Here is a 27,841-nt window from a genome sequence, read left to right on the forward strand (position 1 = left end):
GCATTGTTCTTAACTCATTTATAGAACTGACTTTCATTTTATATGTCGGTGGCAATCCTCTTAAAACTTTTGAAACAATTTCATCCTCACTTAAGGTTCCTCCACAATATTTAATACCCAAAACAATCTCATTTACTCTTTCCATAAAAGCATAAATCCTTTCATCTTCTTCCATTTTCAGATGTTCATACCTGACCCGGAAGCTTTCAAGTTTTGCAATTTTGACTATGGAATCTCCTTCATTCAGTGTTTCTAAATGATCCCAAATAGATTTAGCAATAGACCTGTCTGATAGTCCCATGATTTGTTGATCTAATAATGTGCTCAAAAGTTCTTCTCTTGCTTTGCAATCATTTTCCTCATCTTTAGTCAAGTTGGGTGGATTAGGTTGACATGGAGTAGGAGTAGTATAACCATTCTTTGTAGCATCCCAGATATCCTTTCCAATGCAATTTAGATGTGTCTCCAGTTTGATCTTCCATATGCCATAGTTGGTTCCATCAAGTTTAGGACTGTCCTTCCTAAAATAGTTAGTAGACATTGGATCTCCTCAAGTTGTTAAACTTCTGCAAAAGAGGACTAGGCTCTGATACCAATTGTTAGGTCCCAGAGACAATTGAGAGAGGGGGGGGGGGGCGCGGTGAATCATTTGTCAAATAAATTCAAACCAAAAACAACTTAACCAACTTAATGCTTAATACTGGTAAACCAGTTCAATATGTCGGTAGACAATTTTAATAGTTAATTGCTATACCGGTAAGGATTAGTGCATGAAACATAAAGACAAAGTCATCCACAACACATAACACCAATATTTGTACATGGAAACCTTGTAAGGGGAAAAACCATGGTGGGAAACCTTACCCACAATCAGATGATACTACTGCAAATAGTAAGTGTACATAAATGGGGTCTGCACATGCAGAAAGGCCAAGCGCCTAGAGCTCACTATTCAATCACAAAATGAGAGTCACGCTGACTACAATTGGATGGTTAAATCCAATAAAAATGTATTGCTAAAATTAGCATCTTCATATGCTAGATTCAGTACCGGTATAGTCTGATTGTCTTCACAAAAACCCTTCTTCAATCTTCAAATGATGTCTGCGTGTATAGCTCTGCTTATTCTTGCATATACCTTTAACAATCCTTTTTCGCATTCCACACTTGATCTTACAAATAAGATCTTACATTTATACCATAACCTAAGACCAATTTTAGTAGGTTGGCTCTACAAGATATTACGATAAAATTAATTTACATATCAATTAATACCCGATGCAATAACCAATTCAATATGTCAGCTTAATGCATTTACAACAATAATAAGTCATCTCCATAGCGTGCCATGCTGATCTAGAAAAGATAAACCTGTCGGTGTAACTTGGACCTATTTGCCGGTAATCGAAAATATGCAAATGCTAATGTACCAATAAACAAAAATCCAAGACAAAGTGTCCACACAATGTCTTCGACATAACCAAGTGTTTTCCATATCATTCCAAGTGTCGGTGATCATTATATCTTTTCAGTGTACCAGATATCAGTGACTATGCATGAGTCACTTGCTTGCCGGTGAATGTTTTGGATTCTCCAAAGTGCCAGAGTTGATAAGTGTTTAGTAGGAGTTGACATCAATGACAAAACCATACCAAAATACCAACAATTGGAATGTTCAACAGTGCAAACAATTCTTTAATTCTGTATAGTTTGTCTCTCATGTCCTCTGGGACTTCTACTTCCTGTGGTATTATAGCTGATATAACTGGAACTTGATTACCATCTATTTCCTCTCTCTGGGTGGGCAATTCTTGTTGTTCACCATCACATTCCTCCTAAGTTTGTTGAGTATTAATTTCTTGTTTTGTTAAAGGTAGTACCTTTTTCTTCCACTTACGTTGATGGTGGGGCGTGTGCTTCTGATCTGATGACTTTCTTGGATCATATCCCAGTCCAGCTTTATCATTGGTAGACTTAGTTTGTAATTGAAAAGGTTCAACAATACCTTTTTGACGTTTGCCAAGAGGATCAGTACTTGAATATCCCATGCATTGAAGCATCTTATAACCTGGACCATATTGTGTCGGAGAAATCTCACAATGTCGTATTTCTTTGTTTGCACTGTCTTCTTTGAAAAGTGACTTGAGAACATCATCCTCTTCTTTTTCACTTGCAAGAGAAGTAGAGGAGTGTATAAAGACACCATCGTAAATGACTTTTGGAGTTGAAGTTTGTGGCTTCATAACCTTTGATGGTTTTCTTGACTGTCTTGGTGATGGAGGAAGAGACATTAGTGAGAGTATAGGCTCTATTTTGTAGCCATCTATGCTAGTGTTTGTGATTTTCAATTTCTTTTGTAAATCTTTCAGCAAAGATTCTGAACTTCCAATTGTGGAGGCTGCTCTATTATGAGGAACCAAAGCATCAACACTCTACATTAATGCATTGTAGGCATAACTTGTATCAACAGGAATACTGACTTCAACTCCATTATAAGGAAATGTTAGGCATTGATGATACATAGATGGTACTACGTTCATTTCATGAATCCATGGCCTACCTAGTAAGATGTTGTATGAAAGATGAAGATCTGGGACTTGAAAAATGGCATCTCTTTCTATAGGTCCTACCCTGATCGACAATCACACCAGACCCTTAGAGGTTCTTTCTTCTTCATCATAAGCCTTGATTATTATTTTCTTTGTTGGATCAATAACATTTGCAGAAAATCCCAGCTGTGTCAGTAGATTGTATGTACAGATATTCAACCCAGTGCCTCCATCTATCAAAACATGTTTAACTTGGTGTTTATGGATCATGGCTTCAATGTGTAATGGTTGGTTATGTGGGTGACTCGGTGAGTTATCAGCTTCTTCAGAGAAAGTGAGATAATGAGGTGAAGTTAGGTGACCCACAATAGATTGAAATCGATCTACGTCTAAATCTTTAGGGACACTGGTGGTAAGTAGAGCCTTGTCCAGGACCTCTCTATGAGCAAAAGAAATCTTAAGTAGTTCCAAAATGGATATTTGAGCATTGGTTATCTTCAATTGTTTGACAATACTATAACCAAGAGAAGGTGATGAAGCTAGTTGTTTTGATTTGGCCATGATTGTGTATGTTTGTCTATTTGGTAGATTTGATGTTGTTTGATCAAAAGTTAAGGAACTAGTTCCTAGGAGAGTAATCTTCCTTTGAGTGTGAGTCATGGCATTAGCAGCTTGTGCTTGATTTTGGTGGTCTGGGACTATGATCACATTGCAATATTTAGTTTGAGCAGATTCAATCATGTTGATCACATTATCGTTGTTAGTGTAAGTATAATTGACTCTAGCTCCTCCCTTGGATTTTGAGGAATCTCCTTGTTCATAAGTGGGTAAGGGATCTTTAAAGGCCTTATGATTAGCATTAGTTGCATGATTTCATGCAAAGTTTCATGCAGTGGTTTATTTTATGTCCCTTGTTCCGATGGCAGTCATAGTATTCATTTTCTCTCCACCATTTGGGTCTAATTTCTGGGTCATATGGTCTAGAATTGTCTGGTAATGTTATCAAATTATTTGCCAATAAAGTTTTAAAAGCCAATTCATATGATTCATCTAGAGGAGTAAAATCATGCTTAGGCTTTGAAAGCCAAGGTTTTTCTTTAAACCATTCTCTTGTTTTCTTTGGGGGATTCTCTGTTGTAGTTTCAACTGCCTTGAGTTCTTGCGTGCCACTGGCCAAGTTAAATATTGTGGATTTTGTTTTTGCTTGGATAGTATCTACCACTCCATCATTAATGACATTCTTGTTGCTATCTTTGTCATATTTCCAGTATTTACTCTTTTCTTTAGAGCTAGAACCTTGCAATGTTTCTTTCCAAAGTGATATATCTCCCTTTTTGATAAGCACGTCTTTCATTTTGAGGGATTTATCTACCATTTTGTTGAATGAAGGGTGTACTTTCATCTGGACACTGTATTTCAATTAAGGGACTAAGTTGTTGATGAAGATATCCATTTTCTCAAGATCTAGGATAGTCCATGAATATCTAGAGAACATCTTTCTCCATCGTTGGAGGAAGATGAGAAAGGGTTCTCCTATCTTTTGTCTGGTATTGCAAAGCTCTATCATAGTGACTAGATGATGAATGTTGTATGAGTATTGTTGTAAAAATAGTTGGATTAGTTCTTCAAACATTTTTATCCCTTTGGGTAGGCTTGCAAACCATTCCATTGTTTGACCCCCTAAACTCCTTGGGAAAAGGCGCATGAGGTACATTTGATCATGCATGAACTCCATACAAGCGGCACAAAACTCTCTGACATGATCTTGAGGATCTAAGGTACCATCATATTTGTCAAATTTTGGGATCTCAACTCGTGAAGGAAATGGAGATAGGTAAAGGTTTTTGTCAGATGGGAATGGGCATATTGTGTCTAGAGAATATTGTTTTGGTGTTTTATCTTTGTTTTCTATTCTTGTGACCGCAGTTTGTAATGCTTGCATTTGTTTGCTCATTTTTCCCCATGTTGTCTCTTCCTCTTTAGCCATGAGGGCCTCCACATTATAACCAGTAGGGAGTTTGGCACCTTGCTTTGCTAATTCTAAGAAATAGTCTTCCTTTTCCCTAGCCATGATGACCACCATCATTTTTTAAAAAATTTTATCATTATGACATCTATGTACTTCGGCTTCATGAGGTTCAGGAAGCTCAAATTCAGTTGATGAGGAATCACTCTCAGTGGCATTATTGCTAAAGTCATTGTGAATGTCTCATTTATTAGCTTCTCTTTCTTGTCTTTCCCCAGACATGGTGGGAGATAGGGGTTAACCAAAGATTGGTATGTCATAAACCGGTATCTGTGACGAGGACGGTTTATTGTAAAAGAGGTCTTCCACAAAGAATGGATTGTCTTTTGACACAAAGGGTGTTTCTTTTTCTTTGTCCTTTTTGCTACGATAATTTCTAGTTTGAACGGCCATTTTGTAACCGACAGGAATGAGAGCCAAATGTGTTGCAGAAGTCAAGATCAAATTGTAGCTAGTAGTTCGTTTAACATAGTGATTGAGAGAAGTAACTTAAGATGTGGTCTGGTTTTAGGAATGATCTATCCTGTGTAAGATGTTATCTAAGTTAACTGAGGTTTGATAAGATGTTTGTTTGAACTAGCTTAAAGATGATCGACAAAATCATGCAACGCAATGACAGAGGTACACTATCAAGGTCGTTTATGCTCAAGAGGATGATAACCAGTTTTGAGACTCGCTATAGACTATTTTGGACAGGTTTGACTATTCTGGACTAGCAAAATCAGAGGCTCGTACGACTGTATTTCTGAGACCATACGATAGTATAACAATTCTAGGATGACAACAATTTTGTTCCGTACGAGTTGCTGTTTATTATCGTATGACAAATGGGTAGGTCCCAGATGACAAATGATTTTGTTCAATTTTGTCTCGTATGACACAAGATTTAGCTTTAAATGACAGACTGCTGGGTTTCGTATGATAGAGGATTGAGCTTAGGATGACAAATAAGTAGACTCGTACGACATAGAATATGGTACAAGATGACAAATTACCAGGCTCGTACGACTGTTCACAGAGCAGAGACTAAAAAATATGAGTTTTCCAATGGCTGAGTATGATAACTGAGTATAACCAATTCTGAGATGGACTGATTTTTTTGACCAGGATGGACTAGTTCATGACATGGATAGAGTTTTGATCACTGAGTTTGTTGATTTGTTTTCTCTAGTTTTAATATTCCAGTTTTAGTTTGAGGGATGCAAACACAGAAAACATGCAAGATATACAATAATTCAATCACAACATGCTAACCCTATGGAAGTTGGCTTAGAGAAGAAAACCTTTTCTTGTTGACTTAGGTACACACCCAATAGCTAATTAGAATATGGCCATTAAGTCTCACACAATAGATTCTCAATTAGCTGACTCCAAAGGCTAATGGGGGCATGATATGGCAAGTGTCTTGGGAGAGTTACCATATCTCTTGCACAAAGATTATCAACCTTTCGGAGGTGAATTGGGTAGCTTCTAATTTATAGTTCTTAGTCAGGAATTCCATTTCAAATTACCCCTTGAAGTCACGCAAGCATGATTGAGGCCTATAGCCCGACAAGGTACCGAAACAAGCTGTAGTCATGTAAACGTGATTGAGACTGTGAGGCCCTACAAAATGCTCGATATAAGAGCTCTCAAAGAGAAAACTCAAATAATCACATCCTCTGAGACTTTAATCACCAGAGACCTATTTATTATAGTGATTTGGAATGCTCAGGTCCAGTTGTACTCACTTGGGTCATTCTCATAGGGTGATTACTTTTTCCCACTATGACAGGCCCGCTAAAGGTACACAAATCTCAAAAGTTAGAAAAAAACTTCAAGGGTCTAGATTTCTGGTTGTCTATAAAAGACAAGAGCATACTCTCCTACCTCTCAGATTTTTTCTGAAAACACAAAAGATAGATTTGTTCATTAACCAAATAGCAAGTTAAGTGCCTAAAAATGAATTTAAAGAATACATGATATTTGGTCGATTTTCTCTTTAGGCAACCTGCAAAAACAACACATCAGTAGTCATGTTGTTTTTATTCTTTGATAGGCATATTTTTTATTGATAAATTCTTTGACAAGCGTCCTGCAAGAAATTGGTTAGGTTGTGAAAATCTCAGGCAGACAAAAGACAATTCAAAGTCAACGTTAGCACAATCAAAATTTAATTCAAGAAAAAACCTGAAAAGTAATCTGTTTGTTTAATCTATCAAAAAATAGAATCGTACGACAATCCTCATAAAATGGAATGACAAAACACTTTTATCATACGAGTTAGAAATAAATATAGAACGACAAAAGATAGCATAAGCAGTATGTCATACGAGTCATAAATCAATATAGAATGACAGAATATAACAGAATCAATATGTTGTACGAGCCCATATTCTGATTCGTACGACAATTTATAGGATATAATCTTATTTCATACGATAAACTATAGGCGTCAATATAATGTCGTATGATGCAGTGAAACTACTCGTATGATATTTCGTAGAGACTGTACGGACAAAACCTGCAGAATCAAAAGAATGATTTTGAGGCCGAAAAAGTAGTTTTCCACCCCACGGTGGGCGCCAGAAATGTGTGTGAAAAATGGACCTATATCTGTATCTGGAATACACAACACTTCAATTAAGTCATTACATGCATGGTTAGACAGATATAATCAATGAATAATAAAACTATAACAAATCGACCCATTGCCTTCTAGTGGATGCGAGTATAAGATTGCTCTCAGATTATTTAGCAATACCAGTGACTAGACAACATCAAGATGAAGGATTTTAATCTATATGAGAATGATGAATGCTAGATGGATGCAATATTAATCTAACAAGATTTAAGAAATAAATGAGATAAATGATCTAAATATGTATGCAATATTCTCAATGAACCTAGAGCAAAAAATAGTATAATAACAATATATTCTCCAGCCTCTAGGATTTTTTTGAATCAGAGATGAGAACCTGAATTTATAGAAAATTCAGAAAGAAACCAAAGGTTGAGATCAAATAATGATGAGCGGCCAAGATTTTCAAAGAGGAAGCACAATCCAGGTGAATTGATGTGATTGGATGCTTTTCTCAGTTTTAAAGGAAATTGAACTAAAATTAAGATAAAATCAAGAAAAAACTGATTTATTCTCTATTTCATTCAATTTTAAGATTTAATTGTTTTAATTTCTTTCTCTAAGATTATTTATTAATTTTTAATTTGTTTTTCAAGATTATCTCCAATTGATTTTTTTCTCAAATTTTTAATTCTTTCTTGGTCAATTAATTCCTTTTTTGATTTATTTCTATTTTTGAAGATTTGTGCTCATAATTTATTTAATTAAATTCCTCTTTTTGATGATTTAATGGCAAATTGATTTATTTAATTAAAAATGCAAGGATATTCAATGAAAATAAATAAGATAATTGTTTAAAATGAATTACTTGGAATAATTTAATTAATTAAATAAATATTTAATTAATATTGGTTGATTAATTTTGCCATGTGACATTTGATGATTAAAGAATTAATTATGTGTTCAAGATTTATTTAACTGCCTTTGGTTAGGACCTTGGTGACATTGTCGAGATTAGGGGCCCATGGTTTAGATGACCATTTTTAGGGTATTATACGTATGCTTCTTGCATATGCAGCTTTTAAAGGATTCAAGGTATACCAAATGGATGAAAAAACTGCATTCCTAAATGGAATACTTGAAGAGGATGTGTACATAGAGAAACCAGATGGGTTTGCCCTATCAGAAGATAGTGACATGGTGTGTAGGCTACAAAAAAACCTTGTATGGACTAAAGTAGGCACCTAGAGCATGGTATGAACGCTTGCACTCACATCTTGTGAAGATTGGATTTGAAAGAACAAGTGAGAATAGCAATATCTATTTGAAATCAAAAGGAAATCAAATTCTGTTCTGTGAAGTATTTGTTGATGACATCATCTTTGGAGGAGATGTCAAGATGAGTCATGATTTTGCATATGAGATGAAAAAGGAGTTTGAGATGTCACTCATAGGGGAAATTAAGTTCTTCATTGGACTGTAGATTTAGCAAATGAAAGAAGAAATCTTTATTACTTAGTACAAGTATGTCAAAGAGGTGTTGAAGACCTTTGGCATGGAAGACAGTAAACCAATTGGTAAACCAATGGTGACCAGTTGTAAATTATCAAAAGAGGATGACTCGGAATTAGTAAATGAGAAGGATTACCGATCAATGATTGGTAAGTTGCATTATGTAGTGCATAGTAGACCGGACATTGCACATGCAGTGGGTATTACTGCTTGGTTTCAGCAAAGCCCAAGAGAATCCCACTTGGTAGCAGTCAAGTGGATTCTTAGATATCTAAAGGGAACATTTGACTATGGGTTATGGTATCCATACAATAATGATTTCAACCTGAAAGAGTTCACAAATGCTGATTGGGATGGTAATGTACATGACCAAAAGAGCACAACCGGTGGTGCATTCTTCCTTGGTGGTAGACTGGTCTCATAGATGAGTAAAAAGTAGAGTTGTATCTCTCAGTCTACAACAGAAGTGGAGTATGTTGCAGCTTTTATTATCTACACCTAGACTATTTGGATGAAGCATGTATTAAATGGCTTCAAAGTTCCTGTATCTGAACCGATAAGCATATTTTGTGACAATACAAGTGCAATTAACATTTCCAAGAATTTGGTTTTGCATGCTAGAACCAAGCACTTTGAGCTCAAGTATCATTTCTTGAGGGAGAAGATTTAGAACAAGGAGGTTGTGTTGGAACATGTTTCCAGCAAGGAGCAGTTAGCAAACATATTCACCAAGCCTCTACCAAAGGCTATATTTACCTATTTGAGAGGTGAATTAGGGGTGTTGCCCCTTCAAGAGGTGAACTGAAAGTATGTGCTCCACATCAGTCAAGTATTGTAGTGTCCAATATTTTTCAGGATTGATGTGTTGAAGGATGCTACTCCTTAGGGGGAGCAACATAGTGGAACAGGAAAACTTGTGCCTCCACTTTGGCATTGTTGTCAAAGGGGGAGAAGATGTGAAGTGGAGAAGATATCTACAATAGAAGATGTGATGCTAGGTAATATCTTTGTATATTTCCATCAATGCTAAAGGGGGAGATTGTTGGCATTTGTGCAGAGTATGTTGACATGATGATATTATGTTGTCATTGATATCAATATACAGGAGAGTGAATCAACAATATGCTGAAAAGTGAACCAGTATAATATGGTGAACCGGTATATATGCAAAGAAGTGAACAGGTATATTGAAGCTAAGCAGTTGGCAAAGAGAACTGGTATAGCAGTATAAACCGGTATATGAGCAATAGGTGAAGCGGTATGTTTGTCCAAGTGAACCGGTATGATGGAATGTGAACCGGCATATGGAATGTTTTCTAGTAAGGCTTAATATGGTATGACTACCAGTTGGTAGTCTTAGCTTAAGGGTTTCCGGTTGAAGTGTTCCAAGTCTGTGTGATTCAACCGATGACATTGTGTGATGAGCTAGCATTGTAATCAAGATTAGATCATGTTGCCACGTCAGCCTTGTGCACGTGAAGGATCTTGCATGAAGGAGATTGATCCTATCTACCTCAAGAATGTGTGAAGTCTTTACAAATGGTGGAAAACATGTGATGGGTTATCACCTCCATGAAGCAGTGAAGATCGAACGATGGAGAATTTCTTGAGATCTATTCAAGACTATTGTATTCAAATGCAAAGTTTTCAATGGTCAGGATTGAACCGATCAATTGCTCAACCTAAGTGTTTAGGGTTTAGGGTTTATGCTGCCAACCTATCTGTGTTCTATAAGGTCAATGTTGTGTTTCGTGTTGAGGTTGTTGGAAAATGGTGTGTGTGTATCTAAGTGCAGAGATACGTGATTCTTTCTAGACCAGATGAAATAAGAGGATTGATTCCTGCATAGTGTGTGTGCAGAAGGAAGGAACTTAAGCAGATCTGCATCAAGCATTAAGTGCTATTATCTGATCACTATAATACCTGTTGATCTTTAACCACTTCAACAGTTGCAAAATCCCTTAACCGGGTAGCTTTAACCAGCTTGTTGTAAATCCTTTAACAGGGTGACTCAAACTCATTGAGTTCTTGAAATCCTCTAACAAGGTAACCTCTAACAGGGTTTAACCCTTAACCGGGTATTTAGCCATCCCTTAATCGGGTGATCTCTAATAGGATCGGTTCCTAGCAGAACCTATTGTAATAGTCTTTAACCAAACTAGGCTCCTAATAGAGAAGACTTCTAAAGAGTTCAAAAGCAGCTTGTGGGTATTCATCCCCACCGTGGTTTTTCCCAATTGGGTTTCCACGTGAAAAATCTGTGTGTCATGTGTAGTATTTTTCATGTGATGATTTAAGTGATTTGTGTCTGAAGGTAAATCATGCTGAGCTTGTTGTTATTATATTTCTAATGATAGATTACCTATTCATGCATAAGGGTGAAATGGAAGTGTAGTCTTAAGTTGAGTGGAAAACTAAGTGATTAACAGGTTAATGCTTGTCATAGTCATTCTTAGCTTTACTGGTTGCACTCTGTTTCAGACTGGTGTTACTGTCTGTCAAACATTTGCAGTGTTTGCAGTCAAACCGGTTCGGGAAAAGTTTTTGTGACTGTACTGATTCACCCCCCCCCCCTCTCAGTACTGGTTTGGTACTTATTGATCATCATTGAGTTATCAACCTTAACTAGGTTTTTTTTGCCTCTTCAAAATCTAGTTCTATATTTCTCAATCTACACTTTCTAGATCTATATTTGTTCTCTCTAGAATCTATCACCTACACACACAAGAGAGGAAAAGCGTTGTTGTTTTGATAGGGGTTTGCATAGGTGAAATCTTAGGTTTGGAATTAGCCCTATGATGAATAAAATAGAAAAGAGAGCATGCCTTTATGGGGTAGAGGCTAGATTTGGAATTGAAAGGATTATACCTTCAATTGATGATGCAATTCTCTTAGGATAAGTCATCCATGTGTTAATGCAATAACATAATAAATCATCATAAAGTCATCATTAAAATATAATATAAGATACTTTGTTGTAGCTTGTTGCTTCTTAGACTCAAATATGCTCTTGAATTAGACTGATAGCTCTTGAATTGTAAGAATGCAATAATAGAAAATGATAAAATGAATTAGGAGTGATGTCTTATATAGGGATCTCAAAGTAAAATCACCTTTTGGCTGACTTAACATAAGGGCCCATATAAGACTCATAATATTGAATTAAATATTAATTTAATGCAATAAAATGTCCTATAATGCATAGAGGAATAGTAAAATTAAAATAAGTCATAGGACAGTGTAAAATTGGACTTGAAAATTAAAGTAGTATAATTCACAATGCAACATTTAGCCCTCACTTTAGTGGTAGTATGAACTTATATCCATACTCTTGGAAATGTAAAAATGAAGAGAAAGAGATTCTAAAAGAAAGACAAGCTAGGGATAGTATATCACTAAGTTTGATGGATGTGCAACACCCTCAGCATAGGATCCTATTAATCCATGTAAGTAACCTTCAAATATACACAAAGAAAACAATGTTAGTACTAAACAAATGGTTCCAAGTCAACTAGTTGAAGAAATCTTGATGTAAAAAATGTCTCAACCACTATATCATTATCAATATGTTATTGCAAGAACACAAGTGGACTTATAGAAAGAGTAAGGTCATACAACAATTGATGGGAGAGAAAATATGGCTTCTAGGTCTAGTAAGGATTTGCTTACTATGAGGCATATGATAAGAGAGAAATAAAAGAGACATGAATTCTTGGTCTATTAAGCATCTTCTTACTATGGGTCATGTTGGCACAAGGAAATATTATAAAGGGAAACCTTAGTCTTCTAAATAATATACAACATGCAATGATTGATAAGGATTACCAAAAAAACGTCATTTGTCATAAGTAATCCAAAATTGAATAAGGATTACCAAACAAATCTCTTTATTTATCTAAAAATGCAACTATAAAATGGTTGCTACAATGACATCAACATAAGCAACACAAAGGCAGTATATATGCCCCCCCTTAAGATGTCAACATAGTCCTATATTGATATCTTCAGGCAAAAAGAGAACACAAAAAGGATAAACACCTTCAACACAAACAAGATATCCTTTAAACAAAAATGTATGAATTCCAAGCTAGGAAGAAATATCCTTGTATAGGCTTCATTTATTTAATAAAGGAAGAGATAATTGTAAGAGAAATATCTAGCTACAAGTGTAAAGGGATCCTTTTGAGGGATGCATGATTAGAGGAGGAAGAGATCCCTACCTAAATATATTTACCTCCAAAAAGAGGAAATATTTAATAAAGATGGTGCCTTTGAGATTAAGAGAGGGGAAAGAGAACAAGAATATACACCTTCCCTATATAAGAAATGTATATTCTTAGTGAAAAATTGTACACTTTCTATCACTAAGGAGAAATCATTTATAAAATGCATACCATTTCAAGAAGGGAAGATGTATTAATCAAGGAACACGCATGTACTGACATGAAAGACAACTTTATGTAAGAAAGGATATCAAGTTATAAAAGATACAACTCAACAAAGGAAAAGTGAATCCTTAGAAAGTAGGAATGATTGAAAAATTGTTCTTTCTCCCCCAATGTAGAGACAAGAATAAATAGGCTATTATGTTGCTCATTGGGTATGATTGCATCTAAAATTATACCACCATGAATGACAATGAGCCCCCAAAAAGGTAAGTTTCCAATGTCACATAGTGAGCAGCAACATAATTTAAACTTAGATGTGATTTAGAACAATGATGACAAAGATCCCACTCTAATGCGGGAGCATCCAAGGTGTAGGATCAATCTTGCATCACCCAAAAAGAAACATTATATTTTCCTTTTATTTTGTGGTTTTTCTTTAGTTTTCTTGGATCCCATTAAGATAGCTGCACTATATAAGACGTATAGAAGCTAAAAATGGCAAAAAAATAGTCACATGCTATTTTCAAGACTTTTTCTAAATTTTGGTCATATGAACATGAAAACTAGTCCCAAGGACCGAAATTGAAAAATAAGATGATTGGTGAAAGAATCATCACAATATCTTGTATGATTTGAAAGATATCAAAGTTTTTCGTCCCAAGAAATTTCTCTAATGAAACTTAAAACTCAAAATTGAAAACCTTAGAGGCCCTAAAAAATTTTGAAATATAGGAAAATAGATCTTTTATATTTTTTATGTTGTAGATTTCTTTGTGATCTTTCAAATTATATATTATAATAGCAAATCAAACACCTAAGTCAAAAGTTATAGCTCCTAGAAGTTGTGCCACCAAAACTCAAGTTTCAATGAAATTCCACCTAGGCGGGAAAAATGAACCGATGGACTACCGGGTGCCAAAAGAGGAAAAGTTATGCTTTCTATAATATTATAAGGCAGTTATAAGTTCTATATAAAGGGGTGAACAAGGGTTACAAAGCACAGTCCCAGTAGTGCAAATTGTGGCTCTGGCTTGCAGATTATTGTAATGAGAATGCACATGTGGTTTTTGCATTTTATTTTTTTGAATGTTGTCATTTCATTTCATTGAGATAATAGAAATCAAGTATTTCCTCTCTCGTATTTTCTATTTTTTTCTCTATTGTTGTTGTGTGTTTGGGTTTATAAGGGGAGTGTCGTTCATCACACTCATTGTCACCTTTCATTTGAATGGTACCAGAATCAATGAATTGTTGAATTTTAGTTTGCAATGCTTGACATTCATCAGATAGAGACATTGATTGGCACTTTTATGATGAAATTAACTACAACCTTGACTGACATTCATTGGCAATCTTGATTTTGATGGAGAGGATGTAGGTCTATTTGATGATGGGGTTTTTAAAGACATTCAAATCTCTCGAATTTGAACCCTTAATTTTATAGATGAGGAGACAAAGGATTTGGATTCCCTTGCAAGGGAACTTCCTGATTCACATGATATAGAGGAGGAGGCGAATGATCTATAATATTTAGGAGTGCAAGCTAAAATTGGAATTTTGGGGACGATGTCTTTAAATCAGTCTAATTCTACACAAGAAAAAATAAATTAAATGGCATGGAGTATGAAAGGCCAAAAAAAATAGTGCCTTTTCACAGAAGCAATGAAGTTCCTTTCATGGAATATCAGGGGTTATAATGCACCTGACAAGAGGTGATTGATCAAAAGATGTCTTGATCAGGCAGGGTTGGATATCTTCTTCATGCAAAAAACAAAGTTAAAAGGTGCGGAGGTTCAAGAATTTCAATCTAGATTTCAAAATTGGGTGAGTTATTTTATGGAGGCTGAAGGTTCTTCTAGGGGTCTTGGCATTATTTAGAATGGTTCTATTGTATATTTTTTTATGATCAAGTAGGAGAAGCATTAGCAATGGGTAAGGATTCTTTAAAAAACATTACATCTTTTTAACTTTACAATATCTATGGCCCTACTAGTACAACTTGCAAGAGGAATTTATGGCATCTTATATCTAATTTTTTATCTTATATGAGTAATGAGTTGTGTGTTTTAGGTGGTGATTTTAATGCCACTCTATGCCCATAAGAGAAAAGGGGTGGTTCCAATTGGTTTAGTCAAGTGTAGAAAAACTTTAATGATTTTGTCATTGAGGGTGCTTCATTGGAGGCCAAGTTCAAGATGAGAGTCTTTACTTGGACAAATAGAAGGTTGGGCTTCTCCAACACTGCTGAAAAGTTAGATCAATTTTTTGTGGCTAGTGCTTGGGCGAAGCAGCCTTGGGTTGTTGAAGCTAATATTTTACCTTTACATGGTTCTTATCACTATCCAATCAGTCCATTTATTCAAGATGATTTTGCATCTCCTAGGTTCCCCTTCAAGTTTGAGATGATGTGGTTTAGGGTAGATGGGTTTAGAGATTTGATTGAAGTATGGTGGAAAAATGCTTCAACTCAAACTGGGAACCGATCCTTTATTTTCTTCAAGAAGTTACAATTTTTAAAAGAATGTTTAAAAAATGGAATGAGAAATTTTAAAACATCTTTACTGAGAAAATCCAAATTTAAAAGAAACTTGAAAATCTTCATAAGAAAGTTACTCAAGTGGATATGTCTATAGCTAATTTTGAGCAGGAAAAGCATTTACATCAAGAATATAATAAAATTTTATCTAGGGAGGAAATTATTTTGCAACAGAAGTCTCATGAAATATGGCTGAAAGATGGGGACAGAAACATCAAGTTCTTCCATAACTCGGTGAAGGCGAGTTCTAGAAACAAAATATTCTCTATTCAAAATCAAAATGGAGAGTTAGTGACATATCAGAAAGATATCCAGAAAGAGGCTATTAGATATTTCCAAAATCTCTTGATTGATGATGATGTTGTCATCTTGAATGTAATACCAAATTGTATTATAGAAGATCAAAATGAAATATTAGTGAAGACTATTTCTTTGGAGGAAGTGAAGGAAGCTCTATTTTCTTTGGGGGATGACAAATCTCTAGGCCCATATGGTTTCCCTGGTGTGTGTTTTCAGAAGTTTGGGGATTTATTTGTTGATGACTTGAGGCTTGTTATTGAGGAATCCTATGCTGGTGGTTTCATGCTGAAAGATTTGAATAATACCTTTATTTCTCTTATTCGCAATAAAAGTGAGGTTTTATCCTTTGATGATTTTAGGCCCATTTCATTTTGTAATACAATTTACAAAGTTGTCTCTAAAGTGATTGCCGATAGACTAAAAAAGAACATTGGACTCAGTCATCTCTAAGGAGCAAAGTAGCTTCTCTCCAAATAGGTCTATTGTAGAAGGTATTATGATAACCCCTGAAGCTATAAATTCTATTAAGATTGTAGATACTATGAGGACGACTATGAAATTGGACATCAAAAAGGCTTATGAAAAGGTTAGATGGGACCTTTTGTTTAAAGTTTTGCAAAAATTCAGTTTTTGTCATAATTGGATTGAGTGGATAAAGAGTTGTATATGTACCCCTCGGTATTTTGTTTTGGTAAATGGTAGTTTTGAATCCTCGAGAGGGCTCAGAAAAGGGGATCCAATCTCCCCTTTCCTTTTTATTATTATGGCATAAGCCCTAGGGAGGATGGAATATGTGCGAAGGAATGAAGGAACCTAGAAAGGTATTAAAGTGGCTCAAGGGGTTAGATCAATCTCTCATTTAAAATTTGTTGATGACATCCTCCTTTTAGGGGAGGATTCCTTTCGAGAAGCTCGGGTATTGAAATTTACTTTATCAAGTTATAGTGTTTTTTCTGGGCAAATGATTAATTGGAGAAAATCAAAAATATTTTTCTTTAACACCACAGTTCAAAAACAAAATGAAATTATGAGGATTTTAGAAATACGTATTGGTAGTTTGCTAAGAAAATATCTTGGCATTCCCCTCTTTGGAGGAGCAAGTCAACCTTATATTTGGAAAGGCTTGGTTTACTATTGTTTGCAAAGGATGGATGGATGGAAGAGTAGATGGCTTACTTCAGCTAGCCAAATTTTGATGTTGAAATATGTGATCTCAATGATCTCATTGTATTCTATGATTTGTATGAAGATTCTCCTCAAATTCTTAAAATTAATTGATTAGAAGATGAGGATTTTTTTTTGGAATGGTGTAAGAGATGAAGATAAAATACCACATTTGGCATGGGAAAAAAACTGCATATCAAAGAAGGATGGAGTTGTGGGTTTGAGAAATCGGCAAAAAATGATCGAAGCAATGGGTGCCAAACTAGTTTGGTCTATATATAAAAATTTGAATCAACTTTGGGTTAAAATTATGAGGGTGAAATACTTCAATAGTCAGGAGGATAAGAGAATTTTAACCATTAGGAATCCTCCTAGAGGTTCAGCAATTTGGAACTTTATTGTCCTATGCAGAAAAATTATCATAGAGCATATCACATGGCAAATTGGTGACAAGAGAAGTGCAAATTTTTGGTTGGATTCATGGAATAGATTGGAAACTTTAGGAAGCAATAAAAATTTGGATGAGTTTAGGAGAATCCTTTGTGTTCAATAGGGGTTGAAGGTAAGAGATTATATGGAACCAAAGTTGGTTGATGGCAGTTTGGAATGGGGATGGAAATCTATGGAGAATATTCTATAGAATGTGCACCATAAACAATTAGTGGAGGATATTTTTAGGGAAAGGAAGATCATTTTAGTGCAAAAAGAAGATAAGGTTGTCGCAAATGTGAAGTTGTTGATATATCGATATGGTTGTCATTGATGTCAACGTATTGATTCTATGAGAGGTTTGTGTTCCACATTTTTTATATATTGCATATGTGTTCAGGATATGTTGGTACGTCGTTGGATATTACCTTGAGATGCTATTCTTGTGTTTTGGTGGTCCGAAAGTCTGTGCAGTGATGATGATTCTTTTCTGACAGAGTTTACAGAGCTCCAAGTTTCTCCACATTTCCAGTTATGTTGATGAGATTTCTAATTTATGTTATTCGTGTATTTATCTTTTCTATTTTGTTTCAACATGTGTTGGTGTTATCCAAAATTGTGGATTTGTATATGATCATTTTTGGTCCAGTTGACCCCGAATGCTCCACATTTTGTTTTGGTGATTGTGGTGTTTAGATAACATGTTGTCTTGATCAATAATATGTTGTGATGTGGTCCACTTCTCATTCCTCTCTGCCACGAGAATTCATAGTGAAGACCTATTTCAAATTGTGTTTTATTATCTTCTTGGCCGACTTCGTAAATTCTATTTCAAAGTTCAATATAAATAAAGTATGATTGTAATGATAAATACATGATTGAAAAGGAATATCTATATTTATTGCAAAGTGGTTGATCACTATGGTTGTGAGCTAATGTTGTTTGGTGTTGGTGGCAGTGAGCCCTCCTTTTTTTGTTTTTTTTAGCTGGGCAGTGAGCCCACCTATAGTGAGCATTCTAGGAGTGATCCATCTTGTAAAATTTACCTTAAATGGTGTCACCCTAATAGGTGTTTTCATATTGAGAACTAACATTCTTCATGGTTTTTCCCTTCTTGGGTTTTCCACAAGATATCTGGTGTTTCATGTGTGTATTCTTTCTTATGTGTATCTACTTATGGTTAAGTAATTGGAGATAAGTTTACTTGATCTCTTAATGTGGGAAAAGTAAAATAAATTTTAATTGGTACAACTGATTCACCCCCCCTCTCAGTTGTCTAGGATATTAAAAAATTGGTATCAAATCTTTGGTTTCTAGAAAGTGAGACTAACCCCTAGAGGAAGATCCTATGGTACATAAGTTGACTATTCCTACTTTTGAAGGATTCAACTATAGTTTTTGGAGAGTGAAGATGAGAGGATACTTGATTTCTCTGAGTTACAAGACTTGGAAAGTTGTGGAGACCAAGTATGTGCAGTTGGCGAATGGACCTACTACACCAGATGAGATTGAAGCCTATGAAGAAAATGAATGAGGAAGGTATGTTATCTTTAGAGTGCTATCTAAAACTAAATTAGTGAAGGTTGTTGCATTAGATACTTCTTATGAAGTTTGGAAAATTTTGAAGAATATCTATGAAGGAACTGATAGAGTTAAGCTAGCTAAGATGCAAACTACTAAAGGAAGATATGAGAACTTGAGGATGGAAGAAGGTGAAGACATAACAAGTTATTTTCAAAAGGTTGACAATGCAGTGAATGAGATCAGAGATCTTGATGGTACCTTGAATGAAAAGGATGTGATAGAGAATATCATGAGGACCTTACATAAATGTTATAGTGACAAGATTTCATCAATTGAAGAAATTTATGATCCATCCAATTTCACTAGAGAATAGTTGTATGGTACCTTAATTGCATTCGAGATGAGAAAGTTTGGTAAAGATAAAGTAAAGAATAAAACAACATTTAAAATATCAAAGGTTGTGGATGAATATTCAGATGAAATGGAACTGAACTTTGTAAGGAAGCTAAAGAGAGGAGCCGACAAGTATAAAGGTATGTAACCTCTTAAATGTTTTAAGTGTGGAAAGATTGGTCATTATGCATATAGATGTCCAGAGAGAGGATCAAAATAAAAGTTTAAGTAAAACAAAGGAAAGTTCGATAAGAAAGCCTATTATATTAAACTAGATGATGTTGGTATTTGAGATGATGAGAAAAAATATGATGATGGTATTTGTTTGTTCTTGGTTGAAAAGAATGAATCTAAACCAAGCAATAATAAGGAGATGTCTAAAGTTGTTGAAACTATTGCATCAACATTTCATATTAGAAGAGATGAAAATGAATTATTGATAAATAGTGGATGTTCAAATCATATGACCAATGAAAAAAGTAAATTTGTAAAAATTGAAAAGTATGATGGTGGTTCTATTAGATTTGGAGATGATCAGATTGCTTAAGTTATTGGAATTGGTTCTATTACTTTTGTTGGAAAGCATAACACTGATAATGTTTACTATGTGAAAGGATTACATCATAATCTCATGAGTGTTGGGCAGATTTGCAAAAATGGTTATAATGTTGTCTTTTAGGATGGTGGCTATGAGATCCAAAAGAGAGCCAAAAGTGTTTTTGTTGCAAGGAAAAAGATAGGTGGAAATATGTATCAATTCGAAGCTACTATTGGACATTGCCTATTATCTCAGATCAATGAAAGTTGGCTATGGCACTGGAGGATGTGTCACATAAATTTTGATAAGTTGGAGAATATTAGAATTACAAGAGCTATGAGAGATTTACCAAGACTAACTAAACTAGATAACAATATTTGCAAAGACTGTCAAGTGGGAAAGCAAACAAAAGGAACATTCAGAGGAAAGGAACAATCTTCTACCAGATTATTGGATTTGATACACATAGACTTATATGCTATGACCAAAAAAAGGAGCTTACAAGATGAGAGGTATTTCATGCTCTTAATTGATGATCATTGTAGAATGATGGGTTGCATTTATAAGAGAAAAATTAGAGGCATTAGAAAACTTTAAGATATTCAAAGATAGAGTTGAAAATGAAGTTGATAGAAAAATCAAATGCTTAAGATCAGATAGAGGAGGAGAATTTGTTCTTGATGAATTTGATACTTTTTGTGAGAAATTTAGAATTAGAATACATTTATCTACTCCTAAGACACCTCAATAGAATGGTGTGGTTGAAAGAATGAACATGACTATTCAAGGAGTGGCAAGAACTATGATCAAAGAAGCAAACCTACCAGAAGTTTACTGGAGAGAATAAATACATACCATTATATATACACTTAACAGATTTCTATTTAGAAAGAAATGTGGGAAGACATCATATGAGTTGTGTCATTAAAGAATTCCCTCAGTAAGGTATTTCAAAGTTTTTGGAAGTAAATGTTATATCCGAAGAGATGAAGAAAATCTTGGAAAGTTTGATAGAAGAACTTATGAAGGTATATTTCTAGGTTATTCTACAAAGAGTAAGGCTTACAAATGTTATAACAAGAGGTTGAATAAAATCATTGAAAGTACAAATGTGAAGGTTGATGAAAACATTTTAAAAGAATATAGAATACAAGAAGCTTATGAATCTCATGAGTCTGCACGAAAAGAAGAAGAGAATAACATAGATGAAGTCAATCAGAAAGAAATAGACTTTGCTCTAACAACCGTATCTAAAACCTCTAGGTATGTTTAGAAAAATAACTCTTGGAATCAAATCATAGGAGATAAGAATATAGGTGTAATTACAAGAAGTAAAGTTGTTGAAGAAAAAGTTCTACAATGTTTACTTTCTAAAGTTCAACCTAGGACAGTTGAAGAATCATGTAATGATTAGAATTAGATAAAGGATATGAAGGAAGAGTTATATCAAATTGAGAAGAGTTAGACTTGGGAATTAGTCCCTAAACTAGAAGATAAGGATGTTATTGGAACAAAGTGGGTGTTCTAGAATAAAGCAAGATTGGTATGCAAAGGTTACACACAAGTTGAAGGCATTGATTTTGAAGAAACTTATGCACCTATTGCCCGAATGGAAGCTTTTAGGATGTTTTTGGATTTTGCAACAATTAAGGATTTCAATGTCTATCAGATGGATGTGAAGTCAACATTTCTGAAAGGAGAATTAAAAGAAGAAGTATACATTAAAAAATTAGAAGGATTTAAGTTGTCAGATGATCCAGATGTTGTTTGCAAATTGAAGAAGATGTCATATCAGTTGAAGCAAGCACCTAGAGCTTGGTATGGAAGGTTGGATAAGTATCTACTAAATTAAGGATTTAAAAAAGGATTTGTCATCATCAATCTTTATTTTAAAATTAAATTAGGAAAGATCCTAATTGTTGTTGTATATGTGGATGATATAATTTTTCGAGGAAATGATGATATGTGCAAGAAGTTTGTTGGTGAGATGCAAAAGAAATTTTAAATGTTTGATGAATACTAAGAGGAGGGGGTGAATTAGTATACCAAAAAATACTGCACTCCAACACTTAAACAATTTAGCAGTAAACTGGTATAACAGTTTTACTAACAAACCGGTTAAGACAAATGCAAACCAAACAACAAATAAGGCATTCACCCATAGGAGCATAATCACCATAAAACAAGAGATTTTAGCATGGAAACCCAAATGGGAAAAACCACGGTGAGATGAAACTCACAAGTAACTATCTGCAGAATAGTAACTAGACCGGTTAAGGTCATACAATGTTCTTCACCAGAATAGATCCTGTTAGGAATCTCAATCTCTGTTAGGAGATAAGTTTGATTAAAGATTACCTTGTGAGAGGATTTCAGATCCATAGTTGTGAACCACCTTGTTAGAGGATTTGCAAAGGCTTTGCCAGGCCTACCTAGTTAAGGGTTTCAGACTTGTCGAAGATGTGAGTAATCAACAAGTGAGTGATCTAAATACTAGCACAATATGCTTGGTTAGATCCTTGATAGCTCATTGTTAATGCATTTCAGCATTACTTCAGTCTTCAAAATCTCCACACTTTGTTTCTTCACACAAACCTAATCTTCTTCTGTGATCGCACATGCAAAAACCTCATCAACCACCTGAAACCCTAACAACCTATAAAACCCTAGACATGGTGTCCTTATAAAGGAAACTAATTTCATGTCGGTCCAATAGGATTACATTGCAAGTTCCTAGGTTCAGTGCATCTGGACACATTTGGTAACACGGCACAAAATCACCGCCAAAGTGTCAGTGGATGATAACTCATCACAAAAATAATACCAGTTGGTAACTCATCACAGAGTAATACCGGTTCATACATTTTCCTATTATCGGTTTGTCAAAATGAAGACTGGGAAAAATAATAATAACCACTTTGTTCCTTCATACCGCTTTGGGATCCTCAAACCGCTTGAGTCTTCATACCACTTGGGCCTTCACACCGCTTGAGATTGGTAAACACTTTCTGCAAAACACTGATAGTCTAAAGACTATAATACATAATATCAGTTGGAACAAATACCAGTTGAGCATAACTCATACATACAAAAAGTGATAACAAAGAAAGTGTGTGTCCATCAATGACAATCACAACATCATTATAAAAAATGCCAACAATCTGCCCCTTTGGCATTGATGGCAACACTTAGAAAAAAAAATTGACATCTAAGTGTTTTACAACAAAAATATGCCATAATCAAGATTACTCCCCCTAAGCATATACACTATCCCTTTTACAAAAAATACAATGTATGCAAGTCCCTTAAAGAGATAACATGAATGCATACATGGCATTCACAAAAATTTTAAATACAGAATACTACTCCCCCTTTGCCAACAATGACAAAGTATTGCAGAATAGCCCCTATTTCTCATTATCATTAATATAATAAATATTTATGACAATAATGAGTGAAACTTATCAAAAACCGATTTAAAATCCTGCATAAATGTCTTCATGGATAAGGACCATGACTCAAGAAATGAGGTAGCAACCTCACTTTCCGTTTGCATTTGGGATACATGTTCCTCCATGGCATCCAAGGTACTGATCTCTTGAGTGACCATTAAGGCATCTAGATTGAGATAGCATTTCTGAAGTATTTGCAGTCTTGGTAGTAGAACCAGTTGAAGTTCCTATGAATCTCAAGTCCGATTGTTGATCTCCAACTCTATTCTAGTAGTCTGGAGTTGAAACCAGTGAATGGTTTGCCCATATTTGGTGAAGGAATCATAGGGCGTCTTGAAGGTGCTTATATATTCCTGCAAGTCAAATTGCAGTTTGTCTTTCTAAGCAAGCACAACATCACAGAATAAATGGGGTTGGCTTATCTTACTGAGCAATAATTTCCCCTCTTCCATAGCATCTCTTATGTCTTTCTGCACTTTCTGAAGTTCAGTGTCTTTTGATGCTTCTTTTGTGCATTGGCTTCAGCAACATCTTTCAGGCATTTCACCTGGTCCTCTACCACTGTGCATAAAAGTTTCAGTTGGGCCAGAGAGGAATCGGTACTAGGGAGGTTGGTACTGGGAATCAAACTGGTATGAGTTTCCATTGTAGTTTGAATAACATCTTGCTCCTTCTTCCTCCTTAGTGCTTCCAGTCACTCTTGGGCAAGCTTAATGCTTTGGAGCAGCTCTGTTTCATTTATAGATTGGAGGTCAATGGGACCAGTTTTGCTTGACTACCGGTTGCCTTTGGGGTCTCCACTTGTGTGCTCTTTGCCGCTTCCTCCTTCTCTTTGGCTCTTTGCTTTTCCTCTTCAGCCTTCTTTTGCTCCTCTACTTCTTTCTTTCTCTTTTCTTCTTCCTTCTTTCTATCTTCTTCTTCCCGCTTCTCTTCTTGTTTCTTCTTCTCCTCTTCTTGTTTCTTCTTCTCCTCTTCCTTTTTCTTCTTCTCCTCTTCATGTTTCCTTTTCTCTTCTCCTCTTCCTATTTCTTCTTCTCCTCTTCCTTTTTCTTCTTCTCCTCTTCCTTTTTCTTCTTCTCCTCTTCCTCTTTATTCTTTTTCTCTTTCTCCACTTGCACTTTATCAACCTTTTCTTTGTATTACTTTTCTTTGTCCACTCTCTCTTTGTCATCCTTTTCCTTTGCTGCATCCGGAGTGATATTTTCACCATCCAAAGCATCAACATCAATTATGTCCATTTGTTCAGTGATCAGTTCTCCTTCACTGTCATACACCTCATTCGGTTTTCCAATTTCTGGTTCTTGCTCAGCCTTCTTGTTGGCTTTAGACACTTGGTGCAATCTTAGAGTGGCTTTGGCATGCGAGTGGGTATCTTTTACCACTTTAGGGACTTTCCCTTCCAATAACAAAAGTCTTCTTCTTCTCATGAAGAAGAGGCCTTTGTATTTATCCATAACTTCATATAGCTCTGAATTTGACACATCAAGAAAATATTGTGCAAATATTTCTTCTCTTATTTCCTGTTCCTTTTATATGGCAATGCCCCATTTGTTATCTAAAGAATTATATGAAGAATCTAATGTCACAAATCTAATTTCTGATGGTGACCGGTCATTAATACATAAATATTGAATAACTTCCTATTCAACTTCCTCCTTTTCATTGTCATTAAAATCATCAAAATGATCTATTAAATCACTCAGCACTTTTCTCTTAATATTCTTGATAGTTCTTTGACAATGTGTCAAAGGTTTGTAAGAGGAAATGTCTATATTTACCGGTGCTGATGATGCTGGTTCATTGTTGGTTGTCTTTGTCTTCTTCCTTGTTTGCCTAGTCTTTTTAAGTTGTACCTCAAGTTCTCTATCCTCAGAATCTGGTGAGGTGTTCTTAGTTTTCTGCTTTCTTTCAAAGACCTTGGCAGGTGCAACTTCTGGTTTCTTCTTTGTCGGTGACCGCTTGGTCACTTTAGGACTTGCTGAGGTAACCAGTGTCAATACAGATGGCATTGCTTTTCCTTTCTTCACTAAAGGTTCTTCAACCGGTTTTACCCTCTCCAAGTAGGTGTCGGTTCTCTTCTTCTTTGGATCAAGAGGCGAGGCAAGTAGGGTAGAGGCATACCCATCAAGCATGTCATACATTACCTCATATCCCATGGGCTCTTCTTTTCTAGGCTCAACCACCTCCATTATGCACTCATCTACTCTAATGAGAAAGTAGATGTCCTCTTCATACTTCTTCACAATATCACCAGATATTCTCATCCTTGGCTCATCTTGCATTTGAACTCATCAAAGTATTTATTCAAGACTTCAAGATAATTGGTTCCTACCACTTGAAGACTCTCTCTGATTTTCTTGGTAATCGGTTGGTCAGCACACCATTGTATATCACCTACTCTTGGGAAATAGCCTTAAAAGTGGAAAAAACAATCCTACCAATAGTTGTCCAAATTTAAATCTTAAGGCATTGTCCTATTTAATAGACTTTAGGTTCACCAAAAGTTGCCTTTGCATACAAGTGCATAAATCAAACAAGGCATCTTCCATGATCATCTTGTAGGCAGCATTTACTACTGCAGCAAAGACAGAGTTAATTTGACTAGCATAGAATGTCTGGTATCCGATCACCATGCAGTCATATTTGACCAGATCTTCCTTGATGGTATTGACGGTCATTCCCCATTGGTCGCTCACAGAACCGATGAGCTTGGTCATTTTGGTCTTGATGACTTTCCTTAGGGCTGGCACATCTCCAACGTTATAGAAACCAGTGATAGCATGAATCACTTCCGGTGTGATGTCATGTGTCCACTCAAGATACATTTTGTCACCGTGCACTTTTCTTAGAATGATGCAGATGTGGTCTTCTATAAATTCTTCAAAAAAATAGACCGCATTATGAAGTTTCTTTCTTTCTAGGATGCTATATTTCGGTTTGATCTTCTTGTCATTCCCCTAGAATAAACTTAATTGAGAATGGATCACTAGAGATCCTAGGTCTTCTATTTTGCAATCAATATAATCTGAAATACCTTCCTCAACTATAACACCAGCGGGTATCTGGGATAGGGAATTGTATTTCGCCTTCCATTGGATGAAATCTACTAAATCATCAGGTGCACTAGAACTAAAGTGCGATGCAGAAGCCATGATAAATGGATAAACAAGAATTTTGATAAATACCTTTAGAAATCTATAATTTAGGGTTTGCAACTTCAGCTTCACCACACACTACTTTGGTTGCTGAATTACCGCTTTGTGTTCTTCACCTAACTGACTGATATTATCTCCGAATTCTACTTCAAAGTTTTTGAAATCTCTCTGAATCGTAAAACAAATCACCTTTGGTTGCTCTGCACTTGATAATTTCTTCGCTCGCAAATTGATAAGTGAAAATGTCTTAAAAATCCCTTTTAAACAAATTCTTCACCTACCATAATAAATGTTCCACAATTAGGTTATAAACCCTAATTTTTTTTTTACCATTTCCGGTCTTCTATTGATTGACAGGTAACACATATCAGTTAAGGTCTTTTACCAATATAAATTGGGGGTTTCAAACATTTCACTGATTTGCTCCCCCTAAGCTTTTTCTGAAGTTTAGTTTGCCGGTTCAGCGACTTCCACATTAGGTGCAAAAACCGATTCTTCTTGTGACACTTCTTCAAGTTTCTTCTTCCATGTTGTCTTTATATCTACCTAAATAGTTTCAACATCAATCTTTCCTTCCGGAGTGACCGGTATATCATCTGATATGTTCTTTCTCATTCTACAGGTTCTGGTAGGGTGTCCCGGTTTGTTGCAATGATAGCATACCACTCCAGGTGTTTGCCATGGTCCATTGTTCATTCTACCATTCTTCCTCCTACATGTTGTAGTAGTGTAACCACTACCATGGCAAATCAAATAGGTTTCTCTCCAACCGGTTGTCGCTTGATAGCCACCACCACCTGATTGATGGTCATAGGCATTATACTGGTTTGGATTCTGATTCATAGAGGATTCGGGGAAAACTCCTTGACTCCTTTGAGGATATCTTCCAGTATTTTGTATAATAGACCTGCATTCAAATGCTCTATGCCCAAACTTGTTGCATGCATAATAGTTACCATTGAATCTATTGGATCTAGGCTTATTGTTTAGAAAGTAGGGAAAATTATTGTAAGCCTTACTTCTACATACATTGGCAGTGTGTCATTCCTTGAGACAATTAAAGAAAATAGGTTTGAACTTTTTCTTACCTTTATCCTTTGGTGTTGGTTTCTTCTTTGATGCTCCATCTTTTGTTCTAGAGGTCTCACCTTCCTCATAACTAGAAAAACCAAGCCAAGTGGTATTCTTAACCGTTTTTGCTGATTCAAGATTTTGTTCTAGCTTAACAATGCTCTTATTGAATTTGGCAAGTATTTCCTTTGACTCAGTGAGTTCTTTGGAAATAGCAGCATTGGATTCCTTCAAGGTTGCATTC

This window comes from Cryptomeria japonica, chromosome 3 (genome assembly GCF_030272615.1).
Source record: "Cryptomeria japonica chromosome 3, Sugi_1.0, whole genome shotgun sequence".
Lineage (NCBI taxonomy): Eukaryota > Viridiplantae > Streptophyta > Pinopsida > Cupressales > Cupressaceae > Cryptomeria > Cryptomeria japonica.